This window comes from Amblyraja radiata, chromosome 19 (assembly GCF_010909765.2).
Source record: "Amblyraja radiata isolate CabotCenter1 chromosome 19, sAmbRad1.1.pri, whole genome shotgun sequence".
Classification (NCBI taxonomy): domain Eukaryota; kingdom Metazoa; phylum Chordata; class Chondrichthyes; order Rajiformes; family Rajidae; genus Amblyraja; species Amblyraja radiata.
In genome coordinates this window covers 12,628,022-12,655,057 of record NC_045974.1, presented here as the reverse complement: position 1 = coordinate 12,655,057, position 27,036 = coordinate 12,628,022, and the positions used below count along the sequence as shown (strand labels likewise).

The following is a 27,036-nucleotide window of genomic DNA, read 5'->3' as shown; positions in this document are numbered from 1 at the left end:
GAATGGAGGGGAGGTCAGTACCTGTGATGGACTGGGCATTGTAGCACATCAGTTACATAGTTAAAGTCCAATATCTGCAATGGAGCTAAGGTGAATTGGAAAATACCCTAGCTTTTGGAAGGTTTAGTTTAGTTTAGAGATACAGTCCGGAAAACGGCCTTTCGGTCCACCGAGTCTGCACCGACCAGCAATCCCCGCACATTAACACCATCCTACACATACTAGGGACAATTTACACTTATACCAAGCCAATTAACCTACACACCTGTACGTCTTTGGAGTGTGCGAGGAAACCGAAGATCGCGGAGAAAACCTAAGCGGTCACGGGGAGAACGTACAAACTCCGTACAGACAGCACCCGTAGTCTGGATCGAACGCGGGTCTCCTACGCTGCGAGCGCTGTAAGGCAGAAACTCTTCTGCTGCTCCACCGTGCCGCAGAGATCTATGGCTTGCAACATCAGGCGAATGCAAGACCCCATAAAAAATAGTTGCAGGAGTCATGATCCACATTTTCAGTCAGTGATTTTCATAATTTTTTATTTTTTTTTTACATTAGGATGGGTGACACATAAAAATAAATTCCAGCCAGATCCATTTTTGAGGAACTGCAGTAAACATGTGTGAGAGAGGAGCACATTCAGTTAGGAAATGCTTCTTTATCTAAAGAATATCTATGTCAACTAAAGGACAATATGAGAATTATAATGTAGACAGATTAACAAGGAAGTCTTATGAGGAAAAGGATAGACAGTGGGGTATTGAGGAAGACGGATAAAAAAAATATAAAAAGATGATGGGAAGGGCTTACTTGTGCAATGCTTCCAGTATATTCTATAATATTTGTGATTGCTTTTGGGAGAAGGGAGGAACGATCAGAAATAGTGCAATTAGGGATGACCCTCGACTCTGGATCAATTAGACCTCCCAGTTACTTATCTAAATTACATTTGCCTGTTCTCCTGTGAGTCATCAATAACTTGCCTAATTCAATTGCTGTCACTGATCCATCTGCTGTTCGTGATGGATTTTATTTGAAAGGCAAATCTTTAAGGCCTCCATTTAAAAACTTTGCTCAGTGCATTAGTAAGGCAGCAGCAGGAGTGCGATAAGACTTGGTTGCATTAATGAGAAAGACTTGGTTTGGGGTGGGGGGAAGGGTTGAGTGGAGTTGGGGCTGGGGGTTGTGGCGATATGTTCAGTAGCAGGGCAGGAGCGGGTTTAGAGATGCCTTAAGCCAAAAGCAAAATATTGAAACATGAAAATCTGAAATTAAAACAGAAAATACTGGAAATACTCAGCAAGTCGAGCAGCGTGTGTGGAAAGAGAAACGGAAGTGATCTTTCGGCTTGACAATGTTATCAACCTAACTCAATGGTTCCCAAACGTTTTGAGATCAAGGAACACGGGTATAATAATGTTAAACTTGCACACTCGTTTGACTTAGCAATCAAAACCAAAACGATGTCAGCGCAAGGCTTGGGCCTATTGCCTGTGCGCAAGGCTTTTGTTTGCTTTCACTGAATTTCATACTTTAAAGTTTTATAAATATGAAAGTGTTAACATTTTAATATGTGGTATTTCATTTCCTCATGTATATATATCAATTTAAAATGGTTTCTGATGCACACAGAATGGCGTCAATGCACACCACTGTGCCGAGGCTCACCGCTTGGGAACTACTGACCTAAACCATCAACTCTATTTTATTCTCTGTTGAGAGCTTTTTATTAGTTAGGCTGAATAAAGGATACAGAACCAAGGCAGTCATGGAACCATACAGCATGTAAACGGGCCATTCGGCCCAACTTGCCACCGCGAATCCACATGCCCCATCTACACTAGTCCCCTCAGCCCACGTTTGGCCCATATCCCTTAAACCTATCCTATCCATGTACCTGTCTAAGGTAGGCAAAAAAGCTGGAGAAACTCGGCGGGTGAGGCCCGAAATGTCACCTATTCCTTCGCTCCATAGATGCTGCCTCACCCGCTGAGTTTCTCCAGCATTATTGTCTACCTTCGATTTTTCCAGCATCTGCAGTTCTTTCTTAAACATGTACCTGTCCAAATGTTTTTTGAACGTTGTGATAGTACCTGAATCAACTACCACCTCTGGAAACTTGTTCCATATACCTAACACCCTTTGTGTAAAATAACAAATTGCCCCTCTGGTTCCTATAGAATCTTTCCCTCGCATATCTTTCCTGTTCTTTCCCCATACACCCGTGACTATCATTTTGTGGATGGGCAGCGATCTTGTTCAATTGTTGACTCCTGCCTCTAGTTTAGTTTTGATTAGTTGAGTTTAGAAGTCACTGTGTGGAAATAGGCCCCTCGGCCCACAGAGTGCGTGCCTACCTGCACTATCCTACACGCACTCGGGAAAATTTACAATTATACCAAGCCAACAAACCTCTACCTCTTTGGAGTGTGGGAGGAAACCGGAGATCCCGGAAAAACCTACGCGGTCGCGGAGAGAACGTACTAACTCCGTACAGACAAGCACCAGGATCGAACCCCAGTCCTTGGTGCTGCAAGGCAGTAACTCTACCGCTGCACCACTGTGCCACCCTGGTTCTCATGTTACTGTGCAAGGCTTTTGGTCGGTTAGAACTAATTAATCTCCCAGTTCTCTCCTCCCCCCCCCCACATCCCCACCTTGGGCCTTACTGCAACCCTTTCCCCGCACCTCAGGTAGAGGTGGTGAGCCCTGACAATGTGGTTCTGGCCAATCTACTGGGTCCAGTTGATGAAAAGCCAGCTAAAGGTCACTTTATTGTTTCCATTCCACAGGTGGGCGCTTTGAAATGAGTTTGTTTGATTGATGGAGCCCTGTAGAGTGCAGATATCGAGCTGAAGTTGCTCCCAGGAGACGGCCTAGGAGAGCGGCCAGCCCGCCATCTGGTAAGAAAGATTTGTATATTTACATGTTGATTTAAATCGATTTGCATAATGTGGGAGATTATTACCACATCAAGACGTTGCCTGGCGACGGCAGGTAAAGATGCCATGTACACACACTGAGCCTGATGCTTGACTGTGGCCTATCTGTGGTGCACAGCCATCTTCTCTCTGAACATCTGTGTCTAGATGCTGAGGAGATGGTTCAGGAGCATCTCGAGTTGGGCGGGATCTGGCCTGTCTGCAGGCAGTGGCTGGAGTTGATAAGGGAAGGATGGCACCAGGTCAAACTCTTGTGTAAATCAGACCTTGTCAGTCCTCGACACGCGGAGTCCTTGAATTGTTGAAAGAGCAAAAGGATTGGGATTATTGTACATTTTTAGAAACAAAACAGAGCCATTGATGTCAATTATGCAATGTTGTTGAGAGGCTTCTGCCAATGACCATTGTTGTTCAGCTTCACAATTTGGGATAACATTGAAAGATTGTGTTTTAATTTAAAGAGTACCCAAGATCAGAATTGAGCTCCATCATTGAAGGGGTCTTTAAGAGTCGCTGCCTCAAAAAGGCAGCCAGTATCATCAGAGACCCACACCACCCTGGTCACACACTCCTGCCATTGGGAAGAAGGAATAGGAACTTGAAAACTGTAATGTCCAGATTCAGGAACAACTTCTTCCCTATAGCCATCAGGCTATTAAACATTACAACCTCCAGATAAGCTCCAAACTACAGAGACTTTGGGGCAATATTTTTGTCTTTGCACTATTATTGTTTGTTTATTGGTTTGTTTGTTTATATATATGTGTGTATATATGTGTGTGTGTGTGTGTATATTTGTGTGTGTATATGTGCACACACATATATACATATCATTATCATCCTTTTATTGTCATCATGCAAAGCAACAATTGTACAGTGCAAAATGAGAAGACGTTTCCCAGGGAATACCGGAGCATCGCACATAAAAACTTAAACATTTCACGCATAAATAAAAAACAATCCAGTTCCTGATAAAAACAGCACGAATAGTTAATAAAAGTGCAGGAGGCGACAAAATGAGTGAGTGGGGGGGGGGGGGGGGGGAGAAGGATTTAATGAAAAATGTGGACATAAACATAACGAAATCTAATGAGGAGTGGATAGTTGGAATGAAAAGTGAAATGTCTACCGAAATGGCTGCTTCTATGGGTGAGAAGCCAGTTTATTTTTGAAATATCGGGGGGGGGAGAAGGATTTAATGGAAAAACGTGTACTTAAACACGACGAAATGTAATGAGGAGCGGATACTTGGAAAGAAAAGTGAAATCTCTACCGAAATGGAAAAGATCTCGGATTCGTCTGGATTCGGCGTGGCAAGGAATCAAAGGAAGAAATGCAGCCGGCAGCCGTACATGTAAATGGATCCATTCCGATTGGACATCTGCGAGTATTGGGCATTGTGACATCACACGATGGAACGAATCGAAAGGCAGAAAGGCAGCCAGACGGCAGGCGGCAACCACAGAGTTTTATACAATAATAGATATGTAGACAGAAAACTTTTTGTTGTTTATTATGGTGTTTACAGAGTACTAAAGTTACATATCTGTTGTGCTGCTATAAATAAGAATTTCATTGTTCTGTTTTGGGACGTATAACAATGAGTGCTGGAGTAACTCAGCAGGTCCGCCAGCATCTCTGGAAGATGTGGGGAGGCAACGTTTTTGGGTCGGATGTCTATCTTCAAACTATAGCTTGTGTTTTGTTTCCTCTCTTCCACAATTCCATCTTCTTCTGCACACTTTGTACCTCTCCCCTGAGCTTGGTTACGTTGGCCGTTCTGGCATAGTTTTTTCCCCTCGGGTCTCGTCTGACTGATTTGATCACAATTGGCTCTCGGCAGGCTGCTCAGGCGCAGAGCGAAGCAACGGCCCGCACTCCCCCCCCCCCCCCCCCCACCTCACTGGACCAAGTTCCTGGAACTCCCTCTCCCCTCCACCGCCTTCTCCGAAGGGAAGGTTCGCCTTTGCCTCTCGCCTCTCAAGGCCGCGAGCGACGGGCATGAGTAGCGGCCTCGGCAGAAGCTGTTCCTTTCCGGCAACGGGCAGCAAAACGAACCTCATGAGGGCCATTTTATGGGAGTGCATCAGAGAGATGTCTGTACCCTGCCTCCCCCACCCCCACCCTCCCGCGATCATCCTGACCGGTGATGCTGAGAACAACAACAATCGTTCTGCTGCGGTTTCCATGAGGGACAATCTAACTCTGCATGACTGAGGATCAAAGCTAAGCGCTGCTTTTCTGTTAAGGAACACGGCAGACAAGGCAGTGACTGAACTGTGCTGAACTTCCATTCAATTGAAGAACCCAGTCTACCCCATGCTCTACAAAGCCGATATTCAGTGTCTGCACTTAGCTTGATCTTGTCAGTGAAAGCAAATGGAAACTGTGTTATCTGCAATGCAGCCTTTCACGCTGAGCTTGCAGTATTTAAATTATTGATATCCCCGACACGGTAAGTTAGTTGTGCCACAGTCTTCAAAAGGCAAACCGCAACCTAGCAGATGCCTGCCTGGTGTAAGGCAGGCGGCAGTGTTTTGAAGCGTTTGCAGAGGGCAGTGTTTGGGTCAGTGGAGGTTGCCGGCGTGCATTGAGGATGTAGAAAGTGAGTGGAGATTGCACTGGAATAGTTAGAGTCATAGAGTCTACATTAGTCCCACCGACCTGCTTTTGGCCCATATCCCTCTAAGCCTGTCCAATCCATCTACCTGTCCAAATGGTTCTTAAATGTTGCAATAGTACCTGCCTCCACCAGCTCCTCCGGCAGCTTGGTCCATACACACACCACCCTTTGTGCGTTTTTGTGTGCAATTAAATCTTCCCCCCCCCCTCGGGGTGTGGGATAGTGGTGCAGCGGTAGAGTTGCTGCCTTGCAGTGACATTGACCCGGGTTCGATCCTGACTTTAAGGGTGCTGGCTGAACGGAGTTTGTACGTTCTCTCATTGACCGGGAGCACAGGTTTCCTCTCACATTGTAAGGACGTACATGTTGTAGGTTAATTGACTTCAGTAAAAATTGTCCCCTAGTATGAAGGATAGTGCTAGCGTAAAGGGATCGCTGGTTGGCATGGACTCGGTGGGCTGAAGGCACTGTATCTCTCCACTCTGAACTCACCTTAAACCTATGTCCCCTGGTTCTCGATTCTCCTACTCTGGGCAAATGATTCTGTGTGTCTACCTGATCTATTCCTCTCATGATTTTATATACCTCTATAAGATCGCCCCTCATCAACCTGCGATCCAAGGAATAAAGCACCAGCCTGCTCAACCTCTCCCTACAGCTCAGTCCCTCCAGTTGTGGCATCAGCCTGGTAAACCTTCTCTGTACCCTTTCAAGTTTGTCAACATCTTTTCTATAACATAGTGACCAAAACTGAACACAATACTCTAAGTTGTGTCCGGCCTTCTCCTTGTCCAAGTCCCAGGCCGCAGACTGCAACCAGGATGTGGATTGGGTGGGTAAGAAGAGGAGGAGGATGGGCAATTCCTCGGGCTTTGCAGACAGCTTTGGTAGATTAATGGATCACTGGGATATCTTGCTTGATAGGTTATGGATTGGCAAGGCCTCGGTTCATGCCCCAGTCCCCAAAGGGCTAAATCTTGCACAGATAAAAGACAGACACTTGGGTAAGACCTTGAAGGCTCTGATGACCCATGGAATACGACCTGAGATACTACAAGTAAACTGTGCAGGAATACTGTCGCTGCAGAGTGACAACTGCATAGTTTGATCGAAGATGAGAAGCAATTTCTTTAGCCAGAGGGTGGTGAATCTATGTAATTAATTGCTGCAGATGGCTGTGGAGGCTAAAACATTGGGTAATTTTAAAGCAAAGATTGATAGGTTCTTAATTAGCAAGGGCATCAAAGATTATGGGGTGCAGGCAGGAGAATTGGGTTTGAGAGCGAAAAATAGGTCTGCCATGATTGAATGGAGTACACTCTATGGGCCGAATGGCCTAATTTTGCTCCTATGTCTTATGGCCACACAAAACATTGAATGAGGAGATCACATCTTTGCAGTTGTGTGCTATTCATTGAGGGGAACGATCAAATGTTGCCAAAGAAATAACCCTGAGCATACGAACACGACGTCACAATGATGGTTCTTCTGTCACAATGATGATTACTTGGTTAAAGGGCTGCCACTTGACGGTGCTTGTTGGCGAGAGGCTTCAAGCAGCACACATCGCTGACAGTGTGGCATTGTACGTCTGTCTGCAGTGCCGTGCCTAACTGGCCCACAATGGTGGGCAGCACTCAATGGCCTTCCTTCCTTTAGTGCCATTCATCCATGTGCTTGATGTAAAGGAACGTACGAGGGGGCAGCTGAATAAGCCAAGCATTTCTGGGCTTTTATCGGAATCAAAAGAGCTCGGAGTTTGATGTGCAGTTTGAAGTTGAGCCAAACCCCTTCCCCACTCCCACTCTCGAGCCAAGTCTCTCCACTGGAAAAGTACCATGGAACAATCAGGAGAAGGAACATGGAGTGACCTGGTTCCTGCTTTTGAACAAAGATTGATAACAGAAACCAAGTTCCCATTCTGGCACTGGCTGGCAGCTCTCCTAAACCTCCTCATGCCTCCACTTCAATAATACTAATCCAAAGTGCCCCCGCAATATCACAGTCAAACTGTTTAGTGTACAGATGCAGCAAGGAAACAGGCCACTCAGCCCAACTTGTCAACGCTGACCAGTGATCACCCGTACGCTACTACTATCCTGTACGCTGGGGACAATTTACAGATGCCAAGAAGCCAACTAGGAATAAAGGCACAGACTCTTTTCTAAATGGGGAGAGAATCCAGAATCGGAGGTGTAAAAAGGTCTTGAGAGTGCTGGTACAGGATTCCCAAAAAGTTAACTTGCAAGTCGAATCTGTAGTAGGGAAAGCAAATGAAATACTTGCATTTATTTCAAGAGAACTATAATACAACAACAGGGATGTAATGCTGAGGCTCCATAAGGCATTTTACAGTCTGCGTTTGGAGTATTGTGAGCAATTTTGGGCCTCATATCTGAGGAAGGATGTGCTGGCTCTGGAGAGGGTCCAGAGGAGGTTTACGAAAATGATCCAAGGAATGAGTGGGCTTACATATGATGAGCATTTGACGGCACTGGGTCTATACTGGCTGGAGTCTAGAAGGATGAAACTTACTGAATAGTGAAAGGCCTGCATAGAGTGGATGTGGAGAGGGTGTTTCCACTAGTTGGAGAGTCTAGGACCAGAGGTCATAGTCTCAGAATTAAAGGATGTTCCTTTAGGAAGGAGATGAGGAGGAATTGTTTTAGTCAGAGGGTGGTGAATCTGTGGAATTAATTGCCACAGATGACTGTGAAGGTCAGTCAATTGATTTTTTTTAAGGCAGAGATCGATTGATTCTTGATTAGTATGGGTATCAGGGTTATGGGGAGAAGGCAGGAGAATGGGGCAGGGAGGGAAAGATAGATCAGCCATGATTGAATGGCAGAGTAGACAATGGACCGAATGGCCTATTTCTGTTCCTATTACTTATGAACCGACAAACCTGCACATCTTTGGAAAGTGGGAGGAAACCAGAGCACCCGGAGAAAACCAACGCGGTCGCAGGGAGAACCTACAAACTCCGTATCGAACCTGGGTCTCTGGCGCTGTAAGGCAGCAACTCTACCCTTGTGCCAATGTGCTGCCCCTATCTAAAACCCAAACAGCGAAGCTGATACTAAAGCAAGTGATCAAGGAGTTAAGTATTAGAAAGTGAATTCAAGGATGGTCGGAAGATAAAGAGCTCCTGGAAAGGGATAACAAACGAGGCAGCTGCCGTTTCTGAAGCAATGGAAATCTGGGTCCATTAGGGACCAGCATTGAAGAAATGTGTTTCCCAGAGGAATGTAGAGGTGTGAATGTTGATGTGAATTTGAAATTTGATGTCCTGTTAGACTATGAAAGAGGATTTGCATCTATAGAACATCTCTCATGGCCTTCAGAAGCACTTTAAGCCATTGAAGTAATCTGGATGTAGGAAAATGGGAACATCGTCATACAGCGTGGTAACAGGCCCTTCGGCCCAACATACCCACGCCGACCAACATGCACCATATACATTCGTCCCACCTGCCTGCCTTTGGTCCATATACCTCTAAACCTCTCCTATCATGTGGATAGGATCGGTTTGTGTGTGCAATGTGCGAAAAGCAAGCTCCTATAAACAGCAATGTGGGGCTGGCCAGATAATCTACCTTCAGGTCTTGGTTGAGGAAAATGTCTTGGTCACTGGAGTCAGACTGCATCTATGATCTTCCAACTCAGGAAGCACCAGGGAGGCAGGAAGGCTGAACCATGAGGGGTCATTTGCAGTTTGCAACTCTCAGTACATGTGGTGACAGAGATGTTTTGGTCAACAACTCCTCTCCTTAAAACGGCTCTCATGCACACAGTCGGGATAATTTCTGGATCGGCTTTTTGCATTTCTGGAAGGGAAGGATTCTCCTACATCTCTGACCTCAGCCATTTCAGTCGAGTGGCATCTCGGGTCACAGCCATGCCCAGAGGGGCCAGTATCAACCACAATGGACCTCTGTCACTGCCCTGCTCTGTGCATTGTACCAGGGAATGTACAAACGTCCATCCCGCAGGCTATAGTTACAAATGCTCTCTGATTATCCTGACGTCTCAAGAAGAGGAACATTAATCTCCAGGACGCTGTTGTAAATAACCATGTAATCATGAGAAATGTCATAGGAACATAAAAAGGAAGTTTTATTGTCCCTTTACAGCGCTTTGGGCATATTATAGACCCACCGCCGATTTTCACACACCCTTGGTTCCAGAGCCTTTGAGATTATTCGCTTTGCTGGACCAACTGAGGTCACGGCCTCTGAGAGGTATCCATCGGTACCGAAGCGGTCCACCTAGGCCACCGCGGGGCTGAGATACTGAGCAGCGAAGTCGGCCTCGGAAGTCGGCTATGGGAGCGTATCTGCCGGCTCCAGCCGGGCTGGAGTCCCAGAGTCCCGGCCGCAGGGGGGCAAATTCAACCCTCTGATCAGCTGCCTCACCCTGCCAAGGCACCATATATTCAAGGGGACGTCTGGGGGGGATTTCAATAGCGCTCTCGTAATTTTGTCCGAATTAAAGGGGGCGCCGGACCACCAGTTGCCGGAAAATCAGTGGTGGACCTGTGGTTGTTAACGTATGGACACGAGATCGGAGATGTTTGGAACTGGAGCAAAAAAACAAAACTAGGAGGAACTCAGCAGGTCAGGCAGCGTCTGTGGAGGGAAATGGACAAACGGTGTTTTGGGTTGGGACCCTTCCTCAGATTATGGTAAAATAATCCATATTAATCAATGGTGCTTACCTGGGGGCATCTTGGTTGGCATGGACGAGTTGGGCTGAAGGGCCTGTGTCTGTGCTGTATGACTAGGAGTCTAGCTTGTACCTCACAGGAAAAGTACCTAGGATTCCCTTCCAATGAAGGATTCCCACATTCCACCAATTGTCAACAGTATATTGGTTTGCTTTTTCTCTTATGTAGATTTGTAGATTGAACCTGAAGAAGGGTCCCGACCCGAAATGTCACCCATTCTTTTTCTCCAGAAATGCTGCCTGACCCGCTGAGTTACTCAATAACTTTGTGCCTATCTTTGGTATTAACTAACATCTGTAGTTCCTTTCTACACAGGTTCAGATAACCATCCTTTCCAGTTTGTAAAGAATTGGCTAGTTCTGATGAAAGGTTGTCTATCTGAAACAGTAACTCTGTTCTGTTCTCCACAGGTGCTACCTGAATTGAAATTTCCAACAGTTTCTGTTTACATTTAACATTTCCAATATTTGCTGTGTTTTGCATCTCTCAATTCGACCTTTTAATCTCCTTAGTTTTGTTTAGTTTTGAGATACTGCACAGAAACAGGCCCTTCAGCCCACTGAGTCTGTGCCAACCAGCGATCCCCGCACATTAACACTATCCAACGCACACTAGGGACAATTTACAATTTTACCAAGCCAATTAACCTACAAACCTGTATGTCTTTGGAGTGTGGGAGGAAACCAAAGCTCCTGGAGAAAATCCATGAAGGTCATGGGGAGAACGTACAAACTCCGTACAGACATCACCCATAGTCAGGATTGAACTCGTGTCTCTGGCGCAGTAAGGCAGCTACTCTACCGCTGCGCCACTGTGCATTCACCGTATTCTTCTCTCTCCATCTTTAATTTCATTTTACTCTCTCTTTGCTTCTTCCTCAGACAGTAAGCTGTGAGGAACAATCAGTCGCCATCCCCTCTCCAACACCACTTGTATCTATAAATCCCAATCGATATCCACTTTACCACCAATGCTCTCTCCACCGCTTGCCCTTCCCTGCAACTAAAAGACACCTGATTTCTAAGTTGCCTCAGTTGTGATGAAAAGTCATCTGCCTTTAAATTCCAACTCAATTTCTCTCTTCACAGATGTTGGGTGACCAGATGAGTATTACCATTATCTGACGATTTCAGATTTAAAATATTGCTTTTCCACCGTGGCACAGAGCTGCTGCCTCATAGCGCCTGCGACCCAGGTTCGCTCCTGACCTCGGGTGCTGTCTGTGTGAAGTTTGCACGTTCTCCTTGTGAACGCGTGGGTTTGCTCCGGGTGCTCCGGTTTCCTCCCACATCCCAAAGGCGTGTGGGTTTGTCGGGTAATTGGCCTCTGCAACATTGCCCCACAAGTGAATGGAAGTGGATGAGAAAGTGGCATAACATAGAACTAGTGTGAACAATTCGACATGGACCGTAGGGCCTGTTTCCATGCTGTATTTCTGAACTAAACATGTGTGCAGCCCCGTTAGCTTTGTTGGGTTGGGACTATTTCTTGGCAGGCAATAATCGCAGGAAATTTGGTGGATTACTGGAGAGGGGATCAAGTTGAATAATTCCACATTAGCATCTGCTGAATGAATTGGGCTGTCTTGTTTAGGTATTAGACTGACTCGTCCCTTATGTACCCAGGCCACGGCGGCATAATGCTGCACTTAATAAAGGATGGCTTTCTGCTGATTAATCTGCAATGACAATAACAGCGATAAGGCCCAAAAAAAAATGTGGGCCAATTCTCTCTTGAATCAAAGGCGTCAAGAGTCAAGTTATGAAATGCTGATCGTCTGATTGTCGGGTAATTGGTGGCACTTTCCTGCTGATGTTGAGAATGTTCCAGCGCAGTGATACCAAGGCTATTGTTCGTGTCCGATTTGACTCACTGCTGACATTGCCGATCTCCCCAAAACCCTAATCCTAAAAAGAGGAGGGGTGGGGAGGGTGGGTGGACGACAACGAGGTGGGTCAGGCATTCAACTCTGACAGTGTTGGAATAACTAAAGGGGAACGCACACAGACTGTTGTTTTTAGAATTGATTCTGTTTAATTGTTCCCCAAACAAAAGCAGTAAGCCAACCATTTGTGCCTTTGTTGTCCCCTGTACTGTGGCAGGCAAATTCTTCAGTCATTCCATTGCGTACGAGTGCATTTTCAGCAATTTGAGGCTGGGTGAAAGAATCCTTTGCCCCTGTAAACCCTGGAGTGATGTCAATACTGTAGCAATTATGGTGCCGGTGTGAGAGGACATGCAATTTTAATGACCTTAAAATGACTTTTACATCTTGCGTTTGCAGTGTGCTGCATCCATTTCAACGTGTTTCGCAAATCAGGTTGCTTTAAATTATTATGCAGTTCAGTGGGGCACCATTTGTGTGCATTCTGTGACCAGAATGGATTTGTGGTGAAAGAGGTCAAGCAGTGTGTCATAGAGTCGTGCAGCTATGCAGCGTGGAAACAGGCCCTTTGGCCCAACTTGCCCAGACTGACCAACATGCCCCGTCTCAACTAGTCCCACCTCCCCATGGTTGGCCCATATCCCTCTAAAACTATCCTAGTACCATGTAAATGCTTCCTCTCCCCTCCCCCACCCCCACCCTTCCTCCCCCCTCCACCCTTCCTCCCCTCCCCCTCCCTCCTCCCCTCTCCCTTGCTCTCTCTCCCTTCCCCTCTCTCCCCCTTCTCCCTCTCTCTCTCCCTTCCCCCACCCCTTTCCCTAACCCCTTCGCTCTTCCTTGCACCCTTCCTCTCTTTTTCCTTTTCTCTCTCTCTGGCTCCCTATTTGTCTCTCTTTCGTCTTCCTATCCCTCTCCCCGTTCATGGCTGTTCATATTCTGGTCTCTCATCCTCCTCTCGCTCTCTCTCGTCCGCTCAGCTCCCCTCTCTCACGCTTCCTCCACTCTCTCCTCGCTCCCTCTTCCCTCTCTCCACTCCGTCCCTCTCTCCCTCCTCCCCTCCCCCCGCCCTCTATCACCAGCACTTCTCACCGTCTCTGAGATACAACTGAACAACACACCCAAGTTGTCCAACCCCTCCAAGCCGATGACATTGTGGCCCCTGGTTGGGGCAGGGAGTGGGATGATGCACCTGCTAGTCCTCGGGATGAATTAATCTTTTCCGGAGTTGGAGATTGCTTACCAATTACGCAGCTGAAGAAGCTCTCTTGCATTAAAGTGCAGGGTGCCAATCTCTCGGCTATTTCTGAACATTTCCTGCTGCGGCCACCCGCTGAGTTTGCAGCAGTCATCTTCACTGTGCTCGAGTGTAATCACGACTCTGTGGAGTGCTGAGCTCAAAATCAGAAGCATTGTTTGTTTATTTTGTACCGTCTTCCCTGCAATGTAAGATTTGCTGTCTGACATTTCTTCCCGTGGTCACCCTTCATTAACTGGCCTCTCAGGTGTTAAACAAAGTAAAAGAGTAATACAGATTGGAAACGGGCCCTTTGTCCCACCAAGCCCATCGCAGTCATCAAGGGTCTATATACAAACTGCTTGTACATTAACCCCATTGTATTCTCCACATTGTCATCTCTGTCCCTCACTCGCCTTCTCGCCCTCACTCCCTCCCTCTCTCTTCCTTCCCCCCTCTTCTCCTTTCCCCCCCTCTCTCTCTGTCTCATTTCCTCTTCTTCATTTCTCCTTTCTCTCCCTTTCCCTCATCTCTCTCCCTCCTTCGCTCCCTTGCTCCCTCCCTCTCTTTCTCCTTTTCTCTCTCTCTCATTCTCTCAATATGTGTCTCTGTATGTCTTCCTTTCTCTCCCTCCTGTTTTTCCTCTTGTTCACCTCCTGCTCTGTTTATGTCTGTTTCATCATGTCTGTAAGCACCTATTTGCAAACTGATTCTACACTAACCCCATTATATTCTCCCATGTCATCATCCCTAGATTGTACCACTTGCCCACACACACTCTTACTCACACACACACACACACACACACACACACACACACACAAGGCAGTTTACAGAAGCCAATTGACCGACTCACCTGCACAATGGCACAGTTAGTGTAGGTGTTGCCTCACACTGCCAGTCCCGGGTTCAGTCCAATGTTCAAGGGACAAGGAATGACCCAAATTAAAGCAAGTGTTGACTGATTTATCGGCAAGGTGTACACCTCCATTGAATGGACGTCATTTGTCGACTGGTGTGTGTAGCATCCAGATACAACAAGATAGTCAAATTAGAGTTAATGGGTTATGGACAGATTCAACGTGGAAACAGGTGTACAAGATTCCAGGCGTACACTGGCCCTATCCCTTGTATTTGAATTCCAGTGAAGACGGTGAAATGTGAGGAGGTTGCAAGATGTTCCACTCTTGTGAGATTTGACATTGCACTGCAGAAGGAGCTCCTTCCTCCTCCACACCCCACAACCATCAAGTAGACAGTGGAGGAGACTGCCTACAGTTTCACGCTGTCTCACTCTATAACTGAAGTAGATAAGAGATGGTGTTGACATCATGTTCGGCACAGACATCGTGGGCCGTAGGGCCTGTTCTTGTGCTCTACCATTCTATGTTTTATGTTCAAACATGCTGGACCTCTGTATCGTGACACAGTATAATGTCATGGTTGGAACTCAACACCAACATATAACATTCCATGTAAACGAGTTCTTATATCTAGCGGCAATCTCATCCTCCAAATGACCCTTAGCCAAGCGATAACCTGTCAACAAAGGAAAAACAAATCTGCATCTGCATGTGAATGCAGGCACGATACATGCACGTTGCAAGGAGAGTGACTGTTTATATACTCTTTAGTTAAATCCAGAGTGGGTAACACCAGCACTGGATGGAACCACAGTGTGTTTATTGACTGACTACCCTCCTCAAGGTATCAGAACGTTAATGATTTTAGTTTGGAGATGCAACGTGGGAACAGGTTCTTTGGCCCACCGAGTCCACGCCGACCATCAGTCACCCGTAGACTCGCTCCATGTTGTCCTTCTTTTGGCATCCTACACACGAGGAGCAATTTTACAGAAGCCAATTAACCTACGGACCTGTACGTCTTTGGAGCGTGGGAGGAAACCGGAGCACCCGGAGAAAGCCCACACGGTACAAACTCCGTATGGACTGCACCAGTAGTTGGGATCGAACCCGGCTCTCTGGCGCTGTAAGGCAGCAACTCTACCACTGCGCCACCGTGCCGCACACTCGAGTTGATCATTTTGCCTTGCCCGTAGATGATGGACCCGATAACAATTGTAAACTGCCTAATCACTGCGACAGCTATGGTCAGATTCAGTTATGAATGGAGCAAAGCCAACAGGGAAGTCTTCTCTCGGTGGGAGTACTGCACCGGGCAGGGAGGTCTACTTCCCTTTTTGCATTCATTCCCACTCGTACCAGGTTTCGATGACCTAGCCTTCCCAGAAACTCAACACCACTCTTTCCAAATCGGTTCCTTTTTCCTGTTCATTGGATTAACCAGAGGGTTGACGCAGAATAAAAGCTGGCATTGTTTTGTTTCATGTGTTGCATGAATTGTGACACCCAATTGAATTTTGGTCTGAAGTTGTCTTCTGCACTGCAGTGCATTGCCTTGGCAACTTGCTCCTGTGACTTTTATAATTGCACCCACAGCAGTCACAGTGTGTCAGTCGTGGTGGAAGGGGGTGGGAAAATAGTTAAAAATGATGAATAGCATACTGATCAAGCTGACTTCTCCAGAGACTCAAACCTGTAGACTTTTCTTTAGAATTTAGGTATACAGCGCGCCAACAGGCCCATCGGCCCACCAAGTTAGCGCCCACCAGCTATCACCCTGTACACTCACTATCCTACACACCAGGGTCAATTTACAATTTGTAGAAGCCAATTAACCAACAAACTTATATGTCTTTGAAATGTGGGAGGAAACCAGAGCACCCGGAGAAAAGCTACCCTGTCGCAGGGAGAACGTACAAACTCCGTACAGACAGTACCCGTAGTCTGGATCAAAGCCGGGTCTCTGGCGATGTATGCAGCAACTCTATCACTGCACCACTGCACTGCCCAGTACCTCTTGAAAGTACTTACAGAGCACCAAATAGTTTACAATTCTGCAATATGTAATTTCAAGGAACTGCAGGTGCTGGTTTATATCAAAGGTAGACACAAAATGCTGGAGTAGCTCAGCGGGTCAGACAGCATCTCTGGAGAAAATAGATTTCGTGTCAGGACCCTTCTTCAGACTGTTCAATTCTGCTAACCCCACTATGTGAAATATGTTTAATCACTGTCCTACGTACTATTGTAATCTTCACAGGACGACAGATGGCACAATGGGCTAAGTGTTCGGCTGGCAACCTGAAGGCGGCCGGTTCGAATCCTGCTTGGAGTGTGTACTGTCGTTGTGTCCTTGGGCAAGACACTTCACCTACCTTTGCCTGGGACTAGAGACGGAAATTAGCTACTGATTGGCTACAATCTCGCATATTTACATGCAAATGTTCATTAATATGCACTGTCCCTATAAACAAAACATTATTATTATTATAATGTTCATATTTGTACGTACAAACTCCGTACAGACAGCACCTGTAGTCAGGATCGAACCCGGGTCTCTGGCGCTGTGAGGCAGCAGCTCTACTGTGCCGCCCGAACAGGGACAGAACAGTGGATCCATTTCAACAACAGACAGATGTTGCTGTGGGGAGATGTTTAATGTTTTGGCATATCTTCATTTTCTGTATGCCCGACAAACTGACATTCCTCAAACAAGGGTCCCGACCCGAAATGTTGCCTATCCACGTCCTCCAGAGATGCTGCCTGACCCACTGGGTTACTCCAGCACTTTGTGTTCTATTCAAGCATAGATAGAACATAGAGCAGCATAGTGCAGGAACAGGCCTATGGGCCCACAATGTAGGTGCCAAACGTGTTGCCAAATTAAACTGATCTCTCATCCGCCTGCACATGTTCCATATCCCTCTAATCCCTATGACTGTCTAAAAGCATTTTAAATGTCACGATCATATCTGCCTCCTCCACCTCCCCTAGTAATAATTTCCTGCCCCCCACAATTGTCATTGCAAATAAACTTGCCCCCCACATCTCCATTAAACTTTCCCCCTCTCTTCTTATAGTTATGCCCTCTTCCACCCTTGGCAAAAGGTTCTGACTGCCTACCCTATCTATGCCTCTCTTAATTTTGTACTCTACTATCAAGTCTTCCTTCAATCTCCCATGTTTCAGCGAAAAACAATCTGTCTATCCAACCTCTCCCTGTGGCTGAAACCCTCTGATCCTGGCAGGATTCTGGTAAACCTCCTCTGCACCCTTTCCAAAGCCTCCACATCTTTCCTGGAATGGGACGACCAGAACTGCACTCAATACTAGACACAAAGTGCAGGGGTAACTGAGCAGGTCAGGCAGCATCTCTGGAGAGGACGGGTTGATGAAGGGTCCCGACCCACAATGTCACCTATTCCTTTTCTCCAGAGATGCTGCCTGACCCGTTGAGTTACTCCAGTACTTTGTGCCAATTTTTGGTATGAACCAGCATCTGCTGTTGCTTGTGTTTGAATGCAATATTCCTGCATCTGCAGTTATTTGTGTCAAACAAGAATTTCAACAGACCAAATATTAATCGTGTTCTTGCTTATGAGCGAAGACTTTGCAGGGCACGATATCGTACTGTTACTGATATCGTAGCAGTGGACATTCAAATTTGCCCACCACAGCTGCGTGCTCAAAGCCAAGGTTGTGCAGAGTGTGTGTGGAGGAGTAGGACTGAGTGTCCCTTGTTTCTGCTGGAAACTCAGTGTAACAGGATACTCCAATAGTAAAAATAGGTAGGAATTCTGGTGATGCATTGAAGTGGCAAGGATGGAAGGATATCATTCAGCTAGAACGAGTGCAGATGGGTGGCACTGTGGCGCAGCGGTAGAGTTGCTGCCATCCAGTGCCAGGGACCATGGTTCGATCCTGACTGCAGGTGTTGTCTGTATTCTCCCTGTGACCATGTTGGTTTTCTCCGGTGCTCTGGTTTCCTCCCAGGTGCAGGTTTGTAGGTTAATTGGCTTCTGTAAATTGTCCCTGGTGTAAGAGAGAACTAGTGGATGGGTGATCGCTGGTTGGTGCAGACTCGGTGGGCCTGTTTCCAATCTGTATCTCAAATAAAAATGATTTAAGGGGATGTTGCCAATACTCGAGATCCTGAGCTAGAGAAAGGTTGGGCAGTCTACGACTTTATACCTTGCAGTGCAGAATGCTGAGGGGCGATCTTAAAGTTGTATAAGATCATAAGGGGAATAGATAGGGTGAATGCACAGTCTTATACCCGGAGCAGGGGAATCAACAACCAGAGGACATAGGTTTACGGTGCAAGCGGAAACATTTAATCGGAACCTGAGGGGCAACCTTTTCACACAGAGGGTCTGTGGGTATATGAATTGAGCTGCAGGTACTAAAAAAACATTAAAAAAATATTGGATAGTTACATGGATAGGAAAGGTTTAGAAGTCTGAAGAAGGGTCTCGACCCAAAACATCACCCATTCCTTCTCTCCAGAGATGCTGCCTGTCCCGCTGAGTTACTCCAGCATTTTGTGTCTCTCCAAGGTTTAGAGGGATATCGGCCAATTGTGGGCAGGTGAGACTGGCATAGATGGGGCATCTTGGACGGTATGGACAAGTTGGGCCGAAGGGCCTGTTTCGGCGCTGCTTGACTCTATGACTCTAACCCACTCTCGGGAATACTCTCGTGTGCAGGGTTTCAATGCAACCGCTTAGCCCACTTGGAATAAGCAGGTACACAAAAATGCTGGAGAAACTCAGCGGGTGCAGCAGCATCTATGGAGCGAAGGAAATAGGTAACGTTTCTTCAGTCTGAAGGAGGGTTTCGGCCCGAAACGTTACCTATTTCCTTCGCTCCATAGATGCTGCTGCACCCGCTGAGTTTCTCCAGCAATTTTGTGTACCTTCGATTTTCCAGCATCTGCAGTTCCTTCTGGAATAAGCAGGTGGCAGTTTTATTGAGCAAATGACTTTGTACAAACATACAAGCTCATGTATTTTATGAGAAAGTATTTGGAATATGCCGAAGGAACTTGGAAAACTTTCAGTGATCTAAGTTTTCAAAGTAACACAAAATGAAATGCAACTTGATCAGATGTTGCCAGCAGCCCCCTCCTAATCAAACAATGGGCTTTGAATCTTTCAAATCGCCCTCCTTAATTGCTGGCTGCATGCTTTCTCCAGTGGGCCGATCAGATGCTTGGCTGTGTGACGTCCTTTATTCTTGCTGTTGGACGTTGAATGCTTTGTTCCTTGGTTCTGGAGTGGGACTGCGGAAGAACAAAGTGGCACAGTGTAACTGTCATCTTTGTGCACAGCTTCTGCCTGAATGAACTGTAACAAAACGCTCTCCCTGGCTTCTCTGGGGCAGCCAACGCAGTCTGACGCGAGGCTTTGCACTTCCACCGTTTTATTGTCGCAGTAGCAATTGACAAAAGAATTACAATTGCAGTAAAAAATATCATGCAAGTTTCTCCAACTAATGGCAGGATTGATTAAATACAGTTGCCTCAGGACACATTTACCATTTTGCAATCGGTTATAGCTTCACACATCCAGCCATGAGGTAGTCATACATTGCGACTGTATACAATACTACTACTATACACGTACTGTATCTGAGATGCCTATCTAATATGTATCGAAGTGCTTGTGTACAGTGATACTTGTATACTGTACACAAAACTGTATACAAACATGAGCTTCACTGTACCTCGGCACATGTGATAAATAAAGTACCGTACCATCAAGTACCATTCCATTCATCTACGGACATAGAGCTCTAGCAAATAATTAAATTGTTAATGGGCATTTGAAACTTTAAGAGTAGTATCTTATTCCAGGGGGGAAAAAAATTGTGTGAGCTTCTCTCTCCCTAGAAGATGGGCCAAATGCAGGCAGGTAGAACGTGTAGATGGGGCATCATGGTCACCATGATGGGCCGAAAGGCCAGTTTCCACGCATGCTGAATGACTGACTCTAAAACACAGTTTTTCATTCTCTGCTTGGAATTCCAAGAAGAACAGGGAAATTTGCCATGTTGACATCTCACCCCGTTGTCCTCTTACCCGTATCCACCTATCACTTATAGACACAAAATGCTGGAGTAACTCAGCGGGTCTGGCAGTGTCTCTGGAGAAAAAGCATGGGTGTCGTTTCGGGTCAGAACCCTTCTTGTTTCTACATTTTGTCTGCCACCTATCACTTGTCAGGTTTTGCCTCATCCCAACTCCCTTTTCCAGCTTTCTCCCCCAACTCCATCAGCCTGAAGAAGTGTACCGAACCAAGGCATTGTCTGTCCATTCCCTCCACAAATGCTGCCGACCTGCTGAGTTCCTCCAGCACTTTGTATTTTTTTCTCAGAATTCCAGCATCTGCAGTCTCTCATGTCGCCATTTTTGTTCTTTCCCAGTTCTAATGAACAAAAACAAAATAAATAAAGACACAACATGCACGAGTAACTCAGCGAGTCAGGCAGCATCTCTGGAGAACATGGATAGATGCCGCTTCGGGCTGTACCCTTCTTCAGACTGATTGTAATTGGGGTGGGGTGGGGGGGGAGGGGCTAAAGGGTGGAACAAAGCCAGGCAAGTGATAGGTGGATACAGGTGAGGGTGGGGTTTTAGCCTTTGGTTGTTTTAGGGACGGCACAGTGGAGCAGTGGTAGAGTTGCTGCCTTACCGTGCCCGAGTGGACAAAGACCAGGGATGAGAAGAAGATAAAAGGCTGTAAGATAATGAGGAGAGGCGTGGAATGTGAAGCCAGAGGATGAGATATAGGTAGGGGCCGGTTGAGTAGGGGAAATATGTGACCATCCAGGTGGGACAGAGGAAAGAGAAGGGAAGAATAAGGGAAGGGTGCAGTTGTTGTAGGTTAGTTACCTAAAATTGGAGTATTCAATGTTGGGTTGTAGGCAACCCAAGTGGAATATGAGGTGCTGTTCCTCCAGATTGCATGTGGTCTCAATCTGGCAATGGAGGAGGCCCAGGACAGAAAGGTCACTTTGAATGGAATGGAAAGGGGAGTTAAAATGGTGAGCAACCGGGAGATCCAGTTAGCCTTGGCAGACCAAGCGCAAGTGTTTGTCGAAATGGTCGCCGGGTCTACGTTTGGTCCAAGCACTTTGAGTCCCTTTATGTAAATCAGCATCTGCCTGCAAAAAGAGAAAAAGAAACATTTTTTATCTTTTCCCAGTTCCGACTGATTGTCTTCCACCTGAAACATTCCCTCTGTTTCTCTCTCTGCAGATGCTGCTTGACCTGCTGTGTGTTTGTAGCAGTTTCCGCTTTAATTTGTTGTAACCATTCATTTATTATATCACTGATCTTTAGGATGAAAATCAGCCATCTTATCCAGACTGGCCTGTGTATGTTTCCAGATCCACTCTCTGGAATGGCACGGAAAGCCATTCAATTAAAACAGAGCAAGAGGATATGTTCCTATGAAGAGTCATGTACTCTTATTTAAGTTTCTGCCTCACACCGTAAGCGGATGTATGTTGGAAATAGATATATATATATATTGGGTGTTGTTCCTTCATTTTAGAACTCGGGAAGTAATATTAATTGAAGAAGGAGCAATTGGAACAGCCCAAATATCATTTTTTTTTAGTTTAGTTTAGAGGTGCAGCAAAGGCCCTTCGGCCCACCGAGTCTGCATCGATCGGTGACCCATACACTGGCAGTATCCCACACACACTGGGGACAATTTACAATTTTACCAAGCCAATTAACCTACAAACCTGCATGAGTGAGGGTGGAAACTGGACCATCTGGAGAAAACCCACGCAGGTCATGGGGAGAACGTACAAACTACGTACAGACAGCACTCCCAGTCGGGATTGAACCCGGGTCTCTGGTGCTGTAAGGCCACTGCACCACCAACCTGCCCCTTTTTTTAAAATGTCTTTACGGGATGTGAACTTTTCTGGGTTTATTCTCAACATAATACTCAGCGAGCTGCCAAGTTCTTTACCGACTAGTTGCGACAGGACAGCGTTACTGAGGTAGTAATACTGATTATCCATATTTGGCATTGCCAGGTGAGATGTTTTTTAGGCATGGTTAGAGTGGTAACAAGAACAGAGAGAAAGATTAAAAGAAATGGACCTGGAAGAAAACTATCTTGGAAGCAGAACTCCCAGTGATAAAAATGTTTGGAAAATTAAAATTAAAATCACAGGAGAATGGAACTAAATGAAGCTCATGTTGTTGTCCTGGTTAAAACACTCGAACATGATTAAGGTATCATGACATTACAAAATAAGCTTCCACTCATGTAATTCTTAAACATCTTAAAGTATTTTGCAGCCAGTAACATGGGTTTGATATGGAGTCATGTAGTATGGAAACAGGTCATTCAGCCCAATTTTCCCACACTGACCAACATGTCCCAGCTACCTGTGTTTGGCCCATATCGCTCTAAACCGGTCCTATCCATGTACCTGTCTAATTGCATTTTTAACATCATTGTGGGAAAGGGAGAAATAATTTTAGGTTCCACAAAGTTAAATTACAGGAAATTTGTTATCTTTGGTAATTGATTTTCAGGTCAATAGGAAGCGTTTCCTCTTTTCCTGAAATGGTCCCACGGGCTGGTCAATTTCTGGAATGGAGTCAAATCTTCGGTTTAATTTCTAATCTACAAATGTCATCCAGGACACTGAATTTAGATAAGGTGATTAATGTTGCAGGCAAGGTGACATAAACAAGCCATTGTGAGAGGTCTTTGTGTCCAAACTCGTATAGTGCGCTATCAAATGTAAATTAATACTTGTGATGCCATACAAATTTGGCCCTTAATATCCACACAAACTTCTCTACAGCAACCATTGTAGAAAGTTCACTGTCACTGGGATGTTGAGAATCATTATGCTACACAGACTCCTTGCAGCCTGGGATCATTGGGCACGGCACTGGCAATCAAGTGGCTGTGCACTCCTCTGATCTGCTTATTTCAATGGGGGAAACCGGAAGAACATCACCACATAGTCTGCTCTGCACAATCTTCCAGGCACAATCTCAGCAGTTTTGCTGCACTCCGTTAGGTGCAGTTTGATTCCGACCTTAAACGGAGCGATAGATACTGAGAGGAGAGAGAAAGTCGGGGCGGCACGGTGGCGCAGCGTTAAAGTTGCTGCCTGTCAGCGCCAAGGACCCGGGTTCGATCCTGACTACAGGTGCTGTCTGTACAGAGTTTGTACATTCTCCACGTGACTGTGAAGGTTTTCTTCAGGTACTCCAGTTTCCTCCCACACTCCAAAGATATAAAGGGTTTGTAGGTTAATTGGCTTGATTGTAAATTGGTTAATTGTAAATTGTAAAATGTCCCTAGCGTGTGGGATGGTGCTAGTATTCTCTACTCTGAACGCTGGTCGGCATGAACTTGGTGGGCCGAAGGGCCTGTTTCCACACTCTATCTCTAAAGTCTGAAGTTTATCCTTTGCAGAGAATAAGAGCGGTTTCAGAATGAAGGGGCTAATGGGACTCGCTTGCATCGATGTTTTGCTTGTTTCCGTGCTGTATGACTAAAAGATCAGACTCATCTCTTCCCATCCCGATTATTATCTCCAGTGGCGGAAAGGTTGGGATTTGCCTTTGGGGAATGTGGCCCTTGGACTTTCAGGGCCACTGCCTGTGACTGTTCAGTTTGATTAGTCTGCTGGGCCTGAACCTGCTCTTCTATGGGGGTGAATCTAAACCGTAATGTGCTTTAATTGATTTTTTTAAAATCCGAAGCCTTAAAATTGTATCATTAAACATTTAAGAATGGAGTAATGCCTTTAATAGTGTTCCATTAACATTAATGTACTGAGCATCAGCAGAATATAGGAATCGGCATGTGGGAAAGTGGGTTGCAGAGGAAACAATCGATGAATAAAATTCATGTCATTTGCTCCGTGTCTGTGTGTGCATGACGGTACAAGCTTATCAATAGAACAAGTGATTTGACATGATTGGAATCATTTAATTTCCCTGGAGAATGAAAGAACTTTGTATGAGCTCAGTATTTTCTGAAGTCCTTTACAGTTGATGAAATATTTTGAAGATTTAGTCACGGTTGGAACAAAAGGAGTGTGGAAATCTATTAGCTGGCGGTCAGGTTCAACAATAGCAAGGTACGGATGATCTCTCTCGGTTTGTTTGGAGACAAAAAGCAGCCTGAACACTCGGGAGAATTCCCTGTTCTTCAAACGATGTCTTAGGATCCATGACCGGGCACGGTGGCGCAGCGGTAGAGTTGCCACCTTACAGCGCCAGTGACCCGGGTTCGATCCTGACTACGGGTTCTGTCTGTACGGAGTTTGCACCATCTCCCCGTGACCTGCGTGGGTTTTCTCTGGGATCTCTGATTTCCTCCCACTCTCCAAAGATGTCCAGGCTTGTAGGTTAATAGGCTTGGAATAATTGTAAATTGTCCCTAGTGTGTGGAGGATAGTGCTAGTGTACGGGGATTGCTGGTCGGCACGGACTCGGTGGGCCGAAGAGCCTGTTTAGCGTTGTATCTCTAAACCAAACAAATAGGCAAAACCAAGGTTGACTGTTACTGGAATGGTGGCACCCCCAACCATGTTAGGAGTGTCAGGCTAGATAACATGGTCAATAGTCTCAAGTAACCTGCTGGGGAAAGATAGAGTCCACATGATATAGTGAGACTGTGTTTCCTTATCTGCCTTGTTCTATCAGAATTGCATGACACTTAACTACATATCTCAACCCCGATTCCACCTCACCGCTCCCCTCTCTGGCCATCTGAGGTTCAAACAATCAGTTAGCTCGGCAAGTGCCCAGCACATCTGCTTCAATGCAGTGCTAGTATTTGGAGTGGAGTCTGTAGCAGCTGTTTAAGCAGCTGTTTAATAACAGCTGGAAGCATGCTTCAGAGGCAGCGCAGTTGATAGCTGAAAGGAGGGATGGGTTCACAACAATAGCGCTCAGCAAAGCACTGATGATTGAAGCTCCATAGACACAAAGTGCTGGAGTAACTCAGCGGGTCAGGCGGGATCCATGGAGTGTGGATGGGTGGAATTTCGTGTCAGGAACATTCTACAGACCCGATTGAAGTTGGTTTGTGTTTGTGTTTGTATGTGTGTGTGCGTGTGTGTATATGTGTGTGTGTGTGTGTGTGTGTATATGTGTGTGTGTGTGCATGTGTTTGTGTGTATCTACGTATTTACATGTCTACACTCATCTATATGTATGTGTGCACATGTATATGTGTGTGTACGTATGTCTGTATGTGCACATATCTGTACGTGTATTTGTACAAATGTATGTGTACATGTGTGTACACGTGTGCATAACTGTACATGTGTGTATAGGAGGTAGATATTTGTCCTATGAGACTGAATTTCCCCCCAAGATCTTGCTCACAAGATGCTTGCCTCCAGTAATGTTTTGGTGATGTTCGGTTGCTGTTGACAAACTGTGAAAAATAAACTCTCTGAACCTGGCCACTTGGGCAGCAGGAAGAAGGAAACGTCAGTGTCAGTGGGTCGAGCAGGCTTTCCATTGGGCCTACATGTGACTCTGATCCCACACTTTGTTCTAGATTCTCATAAGACCTCTGAATTAGCATTTCTAAAAACAAATCTCCACTATAGCCCAGGCTGACAATAAACGTGAACTTGTAGATCCCACCTCTTCCGTGGAAATATGCTAAGGTTGTGTGTAGGATGCAGACAGGACAGGAGAAAGCCATTCAGCTGCTTGAACCAACGTTTCCATTCAAGTCCCTCATCGTATCAGCACAATTACTTCCTGATTTCACTCCTAAGAAACTCTGCTGTATTTTAAAAATTGTTTCCCTTTGTTTTGTAGAGGAGGCTCCCTGTATCCACCAAATCCAATGAATATTCTCAACATTTTAGACAGAAATTCATGCATCATGCTAATTTTTCCATTTAAGTGTAGCATCATTCTGCAAAATAGTTTAGTTTAATTAAGTTTAGTCTCGTTTATTTCATTTTAGTTTAGTTTAGAGATAAGGAGCGGAAACAGGCCCTTCGGCCCACCGAGCCAATGCTGACCAGCGATCCCCGTGCATTAGCACAATCTTACACACTAGGGACAATTTACAAATTCTTACCGAAGCCAATTAACCTACACGCCTGTATGTATGTATTTGGAGTGTGGGAGGAAACCAGAGCAGCCGGAGAAAACCCACACGGTCACGGGAAGAACGTACAAACTCCATACAGACAAGCACCCATGATCAGGGTCGAACCCGGGCCTCTGGTGTTGTAAGGCAGAAGACTCTACCGCCGCTCCACCATAGTTTATTGTTACATGTATCAGGATGCAATGAAAAGTTTATTCTGCATGCTATCCAGTCAAATCCTAGTTTACATAAGAGCAGTCATACACAACTATGATTGTAAGTAGATCATCTTCTGGAACAGCATGCAAAGAAAGACCACTCCTTACTAATCAATCATTGTGCCCTCTTGATGAAGTGAAGTACTCATTGAGAACCTGGACCACATCCTTCAGCTCCACACATAAATTCCCTAATATTCTTGAGTGGGACCTACCCAATCCTTTGCTCTCCTCTTCCTCAAATAACACAAAAAATGCCTTAATCCTATTTTCCAAGGACGTCATGGTCCATTTAAGGGCCTGTCCCACTTGGGCGATATTTGCGCATCATTTACGTGACATCATTTATGCGTCACGACACGCGTGTGGCGTGCATTACCCGTGCATGGCATGTGGTGAGATGTAGTGACACGAGGTAGTGCCCGGCGCCCCAGG

General features: G+C 45.9%; 1 protein-coding gene across 24 annotated transcripts in view; it reads left to right on the top strand.

Annotated features, from left to right (window-relative positions):
- The first annotated feature begins 2,792 nt into the window (after positions 1-2,792).
- Positions 2,793-27,036, top strand: part of LOC116983831 (neuronal cell adhesion molecule-like) — a 160,367-nt gene continuing 136,123 nt past the window's right edge. For all 24 annotated transcript variants that reach the window (XM_033037702.1, XM_033037689.1, XM_033037687.1 and 21 more), the window contains exon 1: positions 2,793-2,903. The gene's annotated coding sequence lies outside the window, so the exon portion shown is untranslated. The remainder of the gene's footprint in view (positions 2,904-27,036) is intronic.